The following is a 12,344-nucleotide window of genomic DNA, read 5'->3' as shown; positions in this document are numbered from 1 at the left end:
TCAACCGAGCAGAGGAATATAGCTACACTTCACCTCTCTTGTCTGAATAGAGCTTTCCTAGGCCTAACCCCTCCAAGTGCACTACATTTCTCGAGATGTACCCAAGTATTGGAGCTTAGCACACCATATCGATCTATAGTAACAGATCTCAAAGTGCCTTAATTTAATAGCATACAGTTAAGAAGAACAAGAACGGAGTGATATTTATATACAATGTAGTTCGACACATATTTACGTAAATCATCCAATCTATCATGTGTAAAGTACTGTAGCTGCATATGGCTAGAACGCAGGCTATATCACGTGACTAAACCATCCAGATAGAACACTGGAAAAAAAAAATCGACCTTCAGCAACTTGTCTTTCTCCAGAATAAATGAGTCAACGTTTAAATCCTACCTGCTTACAGCTCTGTCTCAATCGATCATCCCGCACACTCTCTGTTATCCTTTAACACAGAGGTGAGTAAGTTTAGACGTGAATGATTCTCTGTCCTCCTCAAAAGCATCAAATACAGTATTCAACTGGCGTGTATCACTGCTACCTCAGTAGACATACACTATAATACGAACTCAATGAGGAAAAATTGGCAACGGCCTTACCACAGTGGATACACCGGTTCCCGTGAGATCACCGAAGTTAAGCGCTGTCGGGCGTGGCCGGCACTTGGATGGGTGACCATCCAGCCGCCATGCGCTGTTGCCATTTTTCGGGGTGCACTCAGCCTCGTGATGCCAATTGAAGAGCTACTCGACCGAATGGTAGCGGCTCCGGTCAAAGAAAACCATCGTAACGACCGGGAGAGAGGTGTGCTGACCACACGCCCCTCCTACCCGCATCTATGATACGGCGATCGGATGGTCCTGATGGGCCGCTTGCGGCCTGAAGACGGAGTGCAATGAGAAAAAATTGACTACCTTCCTTAGTCCGCTCCCTTCGATGTCATCGTTTTCCTGCATTCCTCTTGTTGCAGCATACTTGACTCCATGTACAAATTCCCCCCTGCGAACCAGAAGATAAGCAAGTACGTTCGCATTTCGGTGTATATTAGGTTAGTTTATATCTGTGCGCTAATCAGTTTTCGCATTTCCTTCGATTTTATGTCAGATCCATCCATGCGACCGCGACATAAGTTATCGTTCTGTGTTCTAAAATTGTCTATAAATGTAACCACGGCGTATCCAGTCACCTCCACATTTGGAGAATGCTTGCTCTGTTTTCTGTATCTCTTTGCACATGCACACCTCGCGGACGGCTCTCAGGTCCGGCGGTAGAGTAAGGTTAACGTTCGAATGTGGATCCGCCGCGAGTTATATGGAGAGCGGTGTTCGAATTGCTGAGGTGAGTAGCTACGAGAGCGCAAGGGATGTGATTGCTGCATATCTCCGTCTCTCAGCGGTTAACTAAAGATGAGGCGAGCAATGTTCTCGGCTTAGGTACTGGGGGGTGTGCTCTGGCCATGTGCTAGACCGTGTGGATTGAACAACAGTATTAGGGTCATAGTTTAGCTAGAATATTTATACAGGAGTATGTCCGACTCTAGTATAAAGGTGCAGACTGTGATGTGGGCGGTCTCGCGCTCGTAGTGTGTGAGAGAGGCAAAGCAGACGATTTTGAGTCACCACAGGTGACTTAGGTTAGTGGCTTCGTTTGCCACAATTTTCTTGTGTTTAGCAGCGAAACAGGAACTGACCATCAGAATTGAAGCTTGGCTTATTTGTATAGACAGAATGTGATATAAGTAAATGTGGGTTAGTACACGTTAGCGCACATTAGTAAACGGAAGCAAGCATTAGTACATGTTCGCCAACGAACATGGGTCGGTAAAAGGACGTGGTGGTCGGTAGGGACTTAAACTATTTCATTTCAAGTCCAGGTGGGTGTGGCAGTGGTGAAAATTGATTCCAAGTCTAGGTGGACGTGGCAGTTTTCCGCATCAGGGAGGTTAATTAATTGACCAGATTAATTAAATAGTGACGCTGACTTTGTTACATTCACTCGCGGAGGTACTAAGCTAGGTGCGCGCGATGGCTCATGTGTACAGACGTGTGTTTTCTCCAAGATCCTGGATTAGATAATCGATGCATGTGGACTGAGTAATGAGAATCAGGTGATCAATTAACATAGTGAGAGCGTTGTTTGTCTGACAGAGCCACGTGGTTGATCGCGCGTTGTGACGTCAAGGAAGTTTCCAACTTGGTAGAAAAAACATTCCGTTTACCAGAAACGTGTAGGAAGAGGTTGAGTGCTGGTGGCTTAGTTTGAAACAATTTTCTTAGGTTGGTGGCGGAAGTGCAAGTGATCTTTGTTCACTGGCAGATTTCAAACTTGGCGCTGGTTCCTAGGAGAAGGAGGTGGTGGTGGTCTGGTCCTCGAAAAGTAGTTGAAATTAGGGAGTTGAACACGTTTGCATACGTATATGAAATTGTAAATTGAATTATTTAATATAGCGGGGTGGGGAGAGTGAATTAGCAATCGTTCTCGCGATGAGCAAACGCGCTGTTATACGGTCATGGTGGAGTCCACTGTCGGTCAAACTCTGGCGCCAAACGTATCCTCTGTACGGTACGTGGTCGGCAGGTTCCATCATTTCCGGCGTTAAGTGCTCGCGGCGGGTGAGGTTGTTTACGTAGCCGGACCTTTTGTGGCGCCGCACAGTGGGTCAGAATCCCAAAAAGCTGGTCAAAATATATGTAGTTGTTCAATTTGTACCAAACTTAGTATGTAAGGGATTACGGAGTTTCTGATTAAGAATATGATATCAAAAAGTGAAAAAAACAAAATGGTGGACCCAAGATGGCAGGCTCTATGTACACTACTATCATTTTTTACGTATAAAAGTAATTTTTAGGGAATTATCGAGGTTACTGATGATGACAGAGTTCAAAAAATTTAAAAATGGTGGATCCAAGATGGCGGTCGAAATCTATGTCTTTTTATTTATTTATATTTATATATTTTTATTCATATAAAAGTCAGTATTTAGGGGTTATTGTAGTTAATGCTTAAAAAATAAACCAAAAAAGTGGAATACTCGAAGAAAGGACCAAATATAGGTTACAAGAGGTGTAAAATATTACAAAAAATTATTTCATTTTAATTACAATTATTTATTTTGTAAATTTTTTATAACTGAATTTACAAGTTTTCATTTTCTTATTCTTTTTCATCTTCTGCTTCAACTGAATCGTCATCATCCTCAAACACTGTTTCCTCATTATCCGCATCTGCATCTGAATCTTCGTAGTCTTCCGCCACAGGAACTAAGAGGGCAACGGCTTCTGGCGACAAACTCTTCAGTTTCTTCGGCGAAGATTTGCGTATGGAAGAAACGTAGGGGTCTGTCGTTGCCAACAATCTCCTGAACACGTCTTCCATAGTCTTAACTCTTGAAAACTTTCGAGAAAAACTCAGGCGATATTGCTTTATCAACTTATTGGTTGATTCCTGAGCATCCTCCGATAGTTGACCGATGGGTAAAATGGCCGAAGAAATAATGTCTGCACCGTGAATCAACAATCTATGGACTGCTGTTGGCATGTTGTACCAGGGATATTCTTTCACGTAGTGCCTGCCAGTTGCTAAGGCGTATGCTCGAAACTTTTCAACGTCGATCTGACGTCCGCTCGAAATCGTCTGCAAAATTATATGGAAACGGTGGATTAGTTCTTCGGAAACTCCAGTTACCAGCGCTGATGTTGGAGTGTTTTCAAAAAAACGTCGAGCGGTGTTTTCGTCATTCGTACTGCCAAACCCTTGTTTCGGCATGTCAGTTACAATTCCAAGCTGCTCTTTGAAAGCTTTTTGAATGTTGGCTTTCAGTATTGCTTTTTCCCCTTTATCTTCTGCTTTACGTGCCTGCCACTTTTTTGTTTTCATTTGGTATGCCAAATGAATACAACATTCAAAACATCGAATCCAGGCGTGAAGAGTTGATAGTCCGTACCGCAGATAATCGGCGGTAACTTGTTTTTTCAAAACATCGTCAATGTTATTAAATTGGGCAGACGTAGCCTTGCAGAGATAGCACCGTTGTGCAGATTTCGTGTTGGTGATAGCATTGCACACTTTACCATCTACCATGGTCATGCTTAAATTGTATTTAATGGAAATGTCTTTCCCATTAATAACTGTTTCGAATGACTGGAGTTGTTCGATCTGTTTGTCGTTATACATTTTCTCATTTAAAGACGTTTGCTCTGTTTCCTTTGTAAATTCTAACTTCAGTGGTCTGCAAAAGAGGGTTGAAGACGGCTTCGGATTAATCCATAAGATCTTTTCTTCTTTAGTTTCTTCATTTACACCTGCAAGTTTCAGTGGAATAAGCGAAGTGAAAAATAAAATTGCATCTGAAATACTCGAATCTGAAAACTTCATTTTATACATGCTTTGCCCGGAGGTTCCGTCAAAGCCCCACTTACAAATAATGGCCATATTAGACATTTCCGAATCACTCATATGTAAAATATCGTCTCGTTTCAGCAGTAGAACACGTTGAACAGTGTGGTCTAACAAAGCTTGCAACCGTACCTCAGCTTTTGATTCGGTAAAAGTGAGGGTTACGTCTGGAGGGCAGCAAGCTTTTTTTGCTACCAAATCAGCTGAATACGGTGGATATAGTGTGTTTAATCCTTTTCCTTTAGCCCCATTTCTCAAATGCTGGAAAGATTCTTTTGACAATTTCAAGTCGAAAAGGAGTGCTAGACCTTCATTTGCATCATATGAGGACGGCGATGATGTTGAAAATCGCAAGCCCGCCTTGTATTTTTTCACCTTGGATGGACTTGAGAGTGTGACGTCTTTCACAATCTTCGCAGCATCTGGGTGCCCCGAAGATCGAAGACTCATTTGCGCGGCGAACGATAATTCGATACGACTGAACTTCGTACGAATCTCCTCAGTTCTCCTTCTTTTAGACCTATCAGATAATGTTTCAAATTTTGTGGCAGGTCGGCCTGTTGATTTAGTCACACTTGCAGGTTTCGAATCAATCGGAATATATACTATTGTAGTTAACCAGGTTTAGTTCTTCTTGAAAAAATATCCTTGTCGCCGAGTTGCTTCCTTATACTTGCTTCTTAACTTTGTTAACAAAATCGAAATGGTAGGCCTCATATCATAGGGAATGTTAATTGTATGTCCATTTTTTTCTGTCAACGACCTTTCCAAATGTTCTATGACCCCTTCCAAATCATTTGACAAATACTCTTTTGTTATTAGAAAAATATCTTTCCTCGAAAATCCGATTCTGGAATACGCTGGATCAGATGAAACTGAAATTAAAAAAAAAAAACCTGTGTTACACTTTTCGTCATTTTTCTAATTATTTTATTCTTCACAATGCTTCTACGTGTCGATTCTAATTTAGGTTGTACAAATAAAACTCATAATTAATTGATTCTATTGGCATTTTTGAAGACGTCTGAAGAATGACATTTTGCAAGTGTCGGTTAAAACGTGGCTCAAAGCCAGAGTCGCAACTAGTCGCAGGATTTGAAGCTTAATTTACAAAGGTAATAATATATACTTGCGTACACAGCGCAAAAGAAAGCGGAATGTCGTGGATTTCGTAACTTATCTCTATTTTTTAAGCGCATTTTACGATTTTGTTATTCATTTCCCTGTAGTACGTTAATTGAAATGTAAACGTGCAAATTGATTATTTAATAGTGATATAAGTGTTTTTTCACTAGTAAATACCTCCTGGAATACATTCCATATTGAAAATATTGGTTTCACTTTCACAAAACATAAATAACTTCCTTCAACAACACGACTGTTTTTGTAGCCTGGCCAGCCGCGCGCACGCTAACAATGAACTGCCGCATTTGAACTGAGATATTACCGAACAAATGGACATCTGGTCGTCCGCACAGCCGGCATTCAGTTGTCCCAGCATTGCTGCTGCCAACCTGATAGTCCGAAATCCCCATCTATAAACTTTCTTTTTCCTTTTTGGCCACGTTTTCAAGATTCTGGCCCACTGTGCGCGCCGCTCGCCGCCGTCTAGCTGGCGCGCTGGCCATGGGGGCTGTGCGGGCACCGTAAACTGCTTGACGTCAGCCGGCCAGGGAGGGGACTCAGCCGGCCGCGCGTACGTCAGCTGCTCTCTGGAGTTTCGTTGTGAGAGCATGGAGAAGTCAGTTGGAACACACCTGCATGACCGTAATGTTTGAAATAAAGAGTCATTTTCCAGGTATTTACAGGAGGCTATGTCCGTCGCGTGTATGGAGGGTGTGTGACGTAAGCGGGGCAGTGGCACAGCGATTGTACAGTTATTATGCACGCGCGAGAGCGACTCAATTAGCGGGCGTTCCAGTGCGGTCCAAACGTGCTGTTATATAGTCATGGCGGATTCCACTGTCGAGCAAACTTTGCCGCCAAAAGTGTAGCACTGCGTTTTCGATCGCACAAGGACACGTGGCGAATGGCTGTGTGAGGTCGGCACACGTGACAGGCGTAGGCAGTGTCTCCGCGTGTTGGCCAGGGGGTGGCGAGGATTTGAACTAATTCAGTTGGAGCGCGGACGTCGTGGTGACTGCTCTGCGATATCAAAGATGTGTGTGCTGACTGTGTTGGAGAGCAAGTGATGACCGTACTGCTTGAAATAAAGTCTTCAGTCGTTTCCCCCCTGCAAAATCAAAGGATGTGAATTACGATACTGTAAGTGCAGTTTATTATTTGATGCAATTATGATAGGCTACCTGTGAAAAAAGATAAGTGACGGAGAAAGCTCGTACATGTGATCAATTATGGTGTTGGGGATTTGAACTTGTGATAGAGTTTTGTTATGGATGTAAGGAGAACGGCTTTCTCACCGAGAAAATCGGACATCTTGAATAAATGATAAATGATAATAATATATAGAAGTACAATTTTCGAGAGAATATCGTGTTAGAATTTGAATTTGGTGCAATTTACTAGTGGAAGTAGGCCTCTAATAATAAATGATAATGAATGATAATAAATGATAATGAATGACAATCAATGATAATGAATGTTAATAAATGATAATGAATATTAATAATAAACAAAAGTCCTGGGGGAGTTGCTAGTCTCCTACCAGGCGCCTCCCCAGGTGGCGGATAGGGGAATGCTCACCAGATATGGTGGGTACCGGGGAAATAAAATACCCGGGGTGGACCAAAACTAGCAAACTAGGGCACGACGGTTCCACATGTCAGTGGCGGTTTCCCGACAGCGTCAGTTCCACATGTTAGTGGCGGCTGATTTGTGTTTCAAGGCCCCACAACCTTGATCCTACCAACTGGCACATGTCAGACCAAAATACAATTACAAGTAAAATCATGGTTCGTGTATGTAATAACAAAAGTACCCCAGGTGGTGAAATCCACCCACCTAGCAGAAAGGTGGCAACCGGTCTATCGGATTCTGGGGAGACCGGACCTACACGACTTGTGAGTGGATCGGAGCACTCTGGAAAACTTCCCAAAAATGAAGATTACATTGGAACAGTAAACATACGGACACTAATACAAACCGGAAAATTATACACATTAACAGAAGAATTAAAGAAGCTGAAAATCCAAATCCTAGCAGTACAAGAGACCAGATTTCCTGATAATCAAATCACTGACTACAATGGCTTCAGAATTTTCAAAAGTGGAACGGACAGAAAAATTGGTAAAGGGGCAAACATGCTTGGTATGGGCTTTATGGTCGAAAAATCCTCAGTTAAATTTGTAAAATCTGTAAAAACTATTAGCAATAGACTAATGTGTCTTAGGTTGAAACACAAGAATAAATATTACACCCTAATTAATGTTCACGCACCCTGCAACGTTGACAATAGAAAGGACCTAGACAATGTGGATAAATTTTGGGAACGATTAGAACTTGAAATGTCAAAGATACCGAGGAATGATGTCAAAATACTTCTTGGAGATTTCAGTGCATAGATTGGCAGAGAAAAGAAATACAGGAAGACGGTTGGGCTATACCCAGCACACAAATTGACCAACAAAAATGGCATGCGACTAATCCAACTTTGTCAACAATTCAACATGAAAATCAGCTCAACGTCGTTCAATAAGAAACCAAGAAAACAGAAGACCTGGAGATCCCCTATAAGCCAATTGGGACAATTTCAAATTGACCATGTGGCCATCTCATATAACTTCCAAAAAGAGATCAGAGATATCCAGGTTAGGAGAGCTGCAAATATTGACTCAGATCATTATCTCACAAGAGTTCGGGTCCAATTCACCCCAAGAAGGAAAACACCAAGAATTACGCCAGCAATCCCAAAATTTGACCTACAAAAACTAACAGAATCAGAAACAATTAAAAAATGGGAAAATTCTCCCGCAAACAACTGGGAAACATTCAAGGAAAAAATCACAAAAATAGCGAAGGAGCAAATACCACTGAAGAAGAAGCACAAACATCCATGGTGGAATATGGAATGCGAAAAGGCAATTCAAGTTCGTACAGAAGCCTTTGCGAAGAACAGTTCAAATAAAAATGAGAAAACTCTTCAAAACTTTTTAGAAACACGGAAACTTTCAAATAAACTTATTAGACAAGAGAAGAGAAAGTATGTAACTCAGCAACTGGAATCAATAGAAGCAGATTTTAAAAATTATAATACGCATGGATTCTACAAAACTTTTGCAAACCAAATTAAAGGGTATATCCCTCAAAATGTCTGTTTTCGGAAATCAGATGGGAATCTGACACTAAGCGACGAAGAAAACTGTGAAGAATTAGCCAAATATTTTGAAACGCTACTAAACTGTCCAGAACCAACAGAAGCTCTTCCAATATCCAGCACTAAAGCCCCGCAACAGCAAGACTCGGTACCGCCAATTGAAGAAGAAATTATCAAACACATAAACAAACTCAAAAATAACAAAGCATCAGGAGAAGATGGAATTGTAGCCGAATTTCTCAAAAGTCTAGGGTCTAACTCAAGAAATGAGCTAGTTAAAATTATTCAAAACATATGGGTTACTGAAGAAATACCAGAAGATTGGAAATGTGCCCTAATACATCCGTTACATAAAAAAGGGGATAAATCGGATGTGAACAACTATAGAGGAATCTCCTTACTTGCCGTCACATACAAGATATTATCAGCTTGTCTTCTTGAAAGAACACAAAAACTGCTAGAACCCAAAATCTCAGATTTCCAAGCTGGTTTCAGACCAAACAGATCATGTCCAGAACAAATTTTAAACTTGAAATTGATTACAAGGATGAGACAAATGCGAAGGAAGCCTACAGTATATGTCTTTGTCGACTTTAAAAAGGCATATGATTCAATTCACAGACCCACACTATTTAAAATTATTGAAGAACAAGGACTGGATAAGAAGACACGGAACATCATAGAGCAGACATTATGATGTATCATGCAGCGTAACTTGCTGTGACAGTGCGAGAGATAGACAAAGATATTGTTTATTACTCTGTGGCGGACAGCGCTCACATAATTATTCTTAGGATATAGTTTTTGTTTGTTCTGGTTAAGAGTAAAATCTAGCCATTCGGCCAAGCCCCACAAAGGAAAACCAAGGAAAACCTCGGGGTAGATTTACCATCCTCGTATTTCTCATCTGCAAGGATAATTAACTGAATTACAATGGAAAATAAAAAAATATTTACAATATGGATATTTTTTTTGTTGAATGAATTTAACACTGTTCACAAAAGAAACACAACACTGTTAATCTTCTGTGTCTTGAGGTGAACCGTCGACGCGTTGGTTTACGTCCATCTACGATTCCCTTCTATCAGTCATCTCCGGGTAACTGATTGAATTCTATTCCCATTTCACCGTCTCCTCGTGGGTATTATGGTTTTCCGCATATGGTTAACATGAAAATAAGAGTCAGTGTAAGTTCCGTGGAAAAGGTGTTTGATCTATGCTGAGCTGAAATAGAATCTAATCTAAAGTTCATTCTAATTCTCTGTCCAGAATTCGAAATATTCGGAAGTCGTAAGGTGTTCTTCATTTCTATCAACAACCCTAGAATGCACTATACACAAATCCAACTGGAGCTGCCGTTTCAACTTATGCTCGTCATCTTTCAGATGGACTTTAACACTTGTTGATGGGCTTATAACTGAAAGGCATTCGCTCAGTTGGTAACTTCGCGAGCAACAATTGATATAACATAATTTACATACACAGGTATGTTACAACAATAGTACAATTCTAAAGACAATGTTCATCACAAAAGATTGAAACAAAGTAATAGGCGTCCTTTTAAAACTGAGAACGGGTTACCCCTTCCGAACAGCATGACTTCAGCTCAGCGAGTAAAAAAGCAAATACAAACATACATTGAGATTGTTAAATTGACATAAGAAAAAATATCTTGCCATAGACCAGATTCATTTGAGTCACTAACCCATGGTCATTATGCATTGTGAAACCTGATTGAAATTACTATCTACTAAATAAAAATTTTTTTAAAAGAAATCGTTCATACTATAGCTAAATTCTCTGCATACTGAAAAGAAAACTTATCCTTACAGTGGAAAACCTATACATAATGTCTGCATATCTCTCGTACAGTATGCCTGAAAAGAAAACTAACTACTAAATTGCAAAAAAAAAGAAACTATCCTAAGTATGATTCATAGGTTTAATGAAAATTCTCTAATCAATATTATTTGATAAGAATAGTATTTTCAATATTCAGAATCTTCAGTCATCATGAAATTGCTTTAACAAGTGATGAGGATACATTCCTTTCACCTTTCCATTCTTCACATCCTTCAAAACATAAGTTCCTGGATGGGGTATTTTGGTAATCACAAATGGTCCTTGATACAATAATTGCCATTTTGTGTTCTTCCTCTGTATAAGTGAAGCCTTAGGATGAGTTTTTACTAAAACTTGGTCTTTCACTTTATATGTTTTTATTTTTCCAAGTCGATTGTCAAAATGTATTTTCCTTTTTCTTGCCTTGTCCATTATATTGAGTAAGGATTGTCGTACTTTATTTTGTAGGTCTATTTTGTTAATAGCTACTTTAGGAATTGGTCGAATCCAGTCATTCTGTTCCTGTTTTCCAAACATCAGTTCGTATGGGGTGTATTCTGTCGTAGTATGTGGCATATTGTTTACAATTTCCTGAAAATCGTGAAGATAATCGATCCATTTGGGTTGCTGGTTGTGGCAATATGTTCTCATGAACCGGTTTAATTCACGAAAAATTCGTTCCACGGGATTCGCCGAAGGGTGGTACACTGATGTTAGAATTTGTTTTATACCACAACTGGCTAATGTTTGCCTCCAACGAAATCCAGTGAACATTGACCCATTGTCAGAAAGAATAGCCTCTGGTTTGCCTACTTTGACTATATAATCTTTTACCAGCTTCTTGGCTATGGATGCAGCAGTAGCTGATTTTAATGGATAAAGTTTGACGTACTTAGTAAATATATCAAGAAAAGCTACAATATATTTGCATCCTCCCTTTGATGATGGTAGAGGACCACAGACGTCGACCGAAATGATTGACAGCGGTTTAGTGGGTATAATAGGATGTAGGAAATCTTTCACACAAAAATTTCCTGGTTTGGCTAGCTGACAAATTTTACATTTCCTTAACTGTCTGTGCACTTTCCTGCGAATGTTTGGGAAGTAGCAATATGCTTGAATCTTCCGAGCACACTTTAATACTCCAAAATGTCCCCAAGTGATGTGCGTGTGCAAAATTAAGTCATTCTCATTCTTCTCGGGAATACACACCTTCCAATTATCTGAATCAAGATGCCCTTTGAAAAATAAGACATCGTCCTCAACTTTGTACAGTCTCTTCAGATCATCGTTTCCAGGCTTTGCTAAAGTTTCCTTTATTGAATGCCAACGAGGATCTTCATTCTGTAGTTTTTCCATGTTCTTACACATGTCAAGAAAATGTTTCCTATATATTCTATCAGTCATTATAAGAACATTAAATTCGGACGGATTGCCGGTGATGTTGATAGTTGACAAATCTCCATCTGGCATTCTAGACAGTGCATCAGCGATGAAATTATCCTGTCCGCTTAGGTATTTAATTTCAAATTGAAACTCTTGGAGTGAGAGCGTCCATCTTGCTAATCTTGGATGTAATAATTTACATGTTTGCAAAAAACTTAACGCTTTGTGGTCACAGTATACTGTTGTCTTCGCTCCATATAAGTAATAGTAAAATTTCTTAAATGACCAGACTACGGCCAATGCTTCCCTTTCGGTAGTCGTATATGTTCTTTCACAAGCAGTTAAGAGTCGGCTAGCAAAAGCTATTGGACAGAAAGTTGATTTCCTATCTATCATCTTTACTTGGAAGAGGCATGAACCTATTCCAATTTCCGAAGCATCTGCC

At 40.2% G+C, this 12,344-nt stretch overlaps 1 pseudogene; it reads left to right on the top strand.

The window, feature by feature from the left end:
• The first annotated feature begins 588 nt into the window (after positions 1-588).
• On the top strand, positions 589-705 carry LOC124559940 (annotated as a pseudogene).
• The last annotated feature ends 11,639 nt before the right edge of the window (positions 706-12,344 follow it).

Source organism: Schistocerca americana, chromosome 1 (assembly GCF_021461395.2).
Source record: "Schistocerca americana isolate TAMUIC-IGC-003095 chromosome 1, iqSchAmer2.1, whole genome shotgun sequence".
In the NCBI taxonomy this organism is placed as follows: Eukaryota; Metazoa; Arthropoda; class Insecta; order Orthoptera; family Acrididae; genus Schistocerca; species Schistocerca americana.
This window is presented reverse-complemented; position numbering and strand designations above follow the sequence as displayed.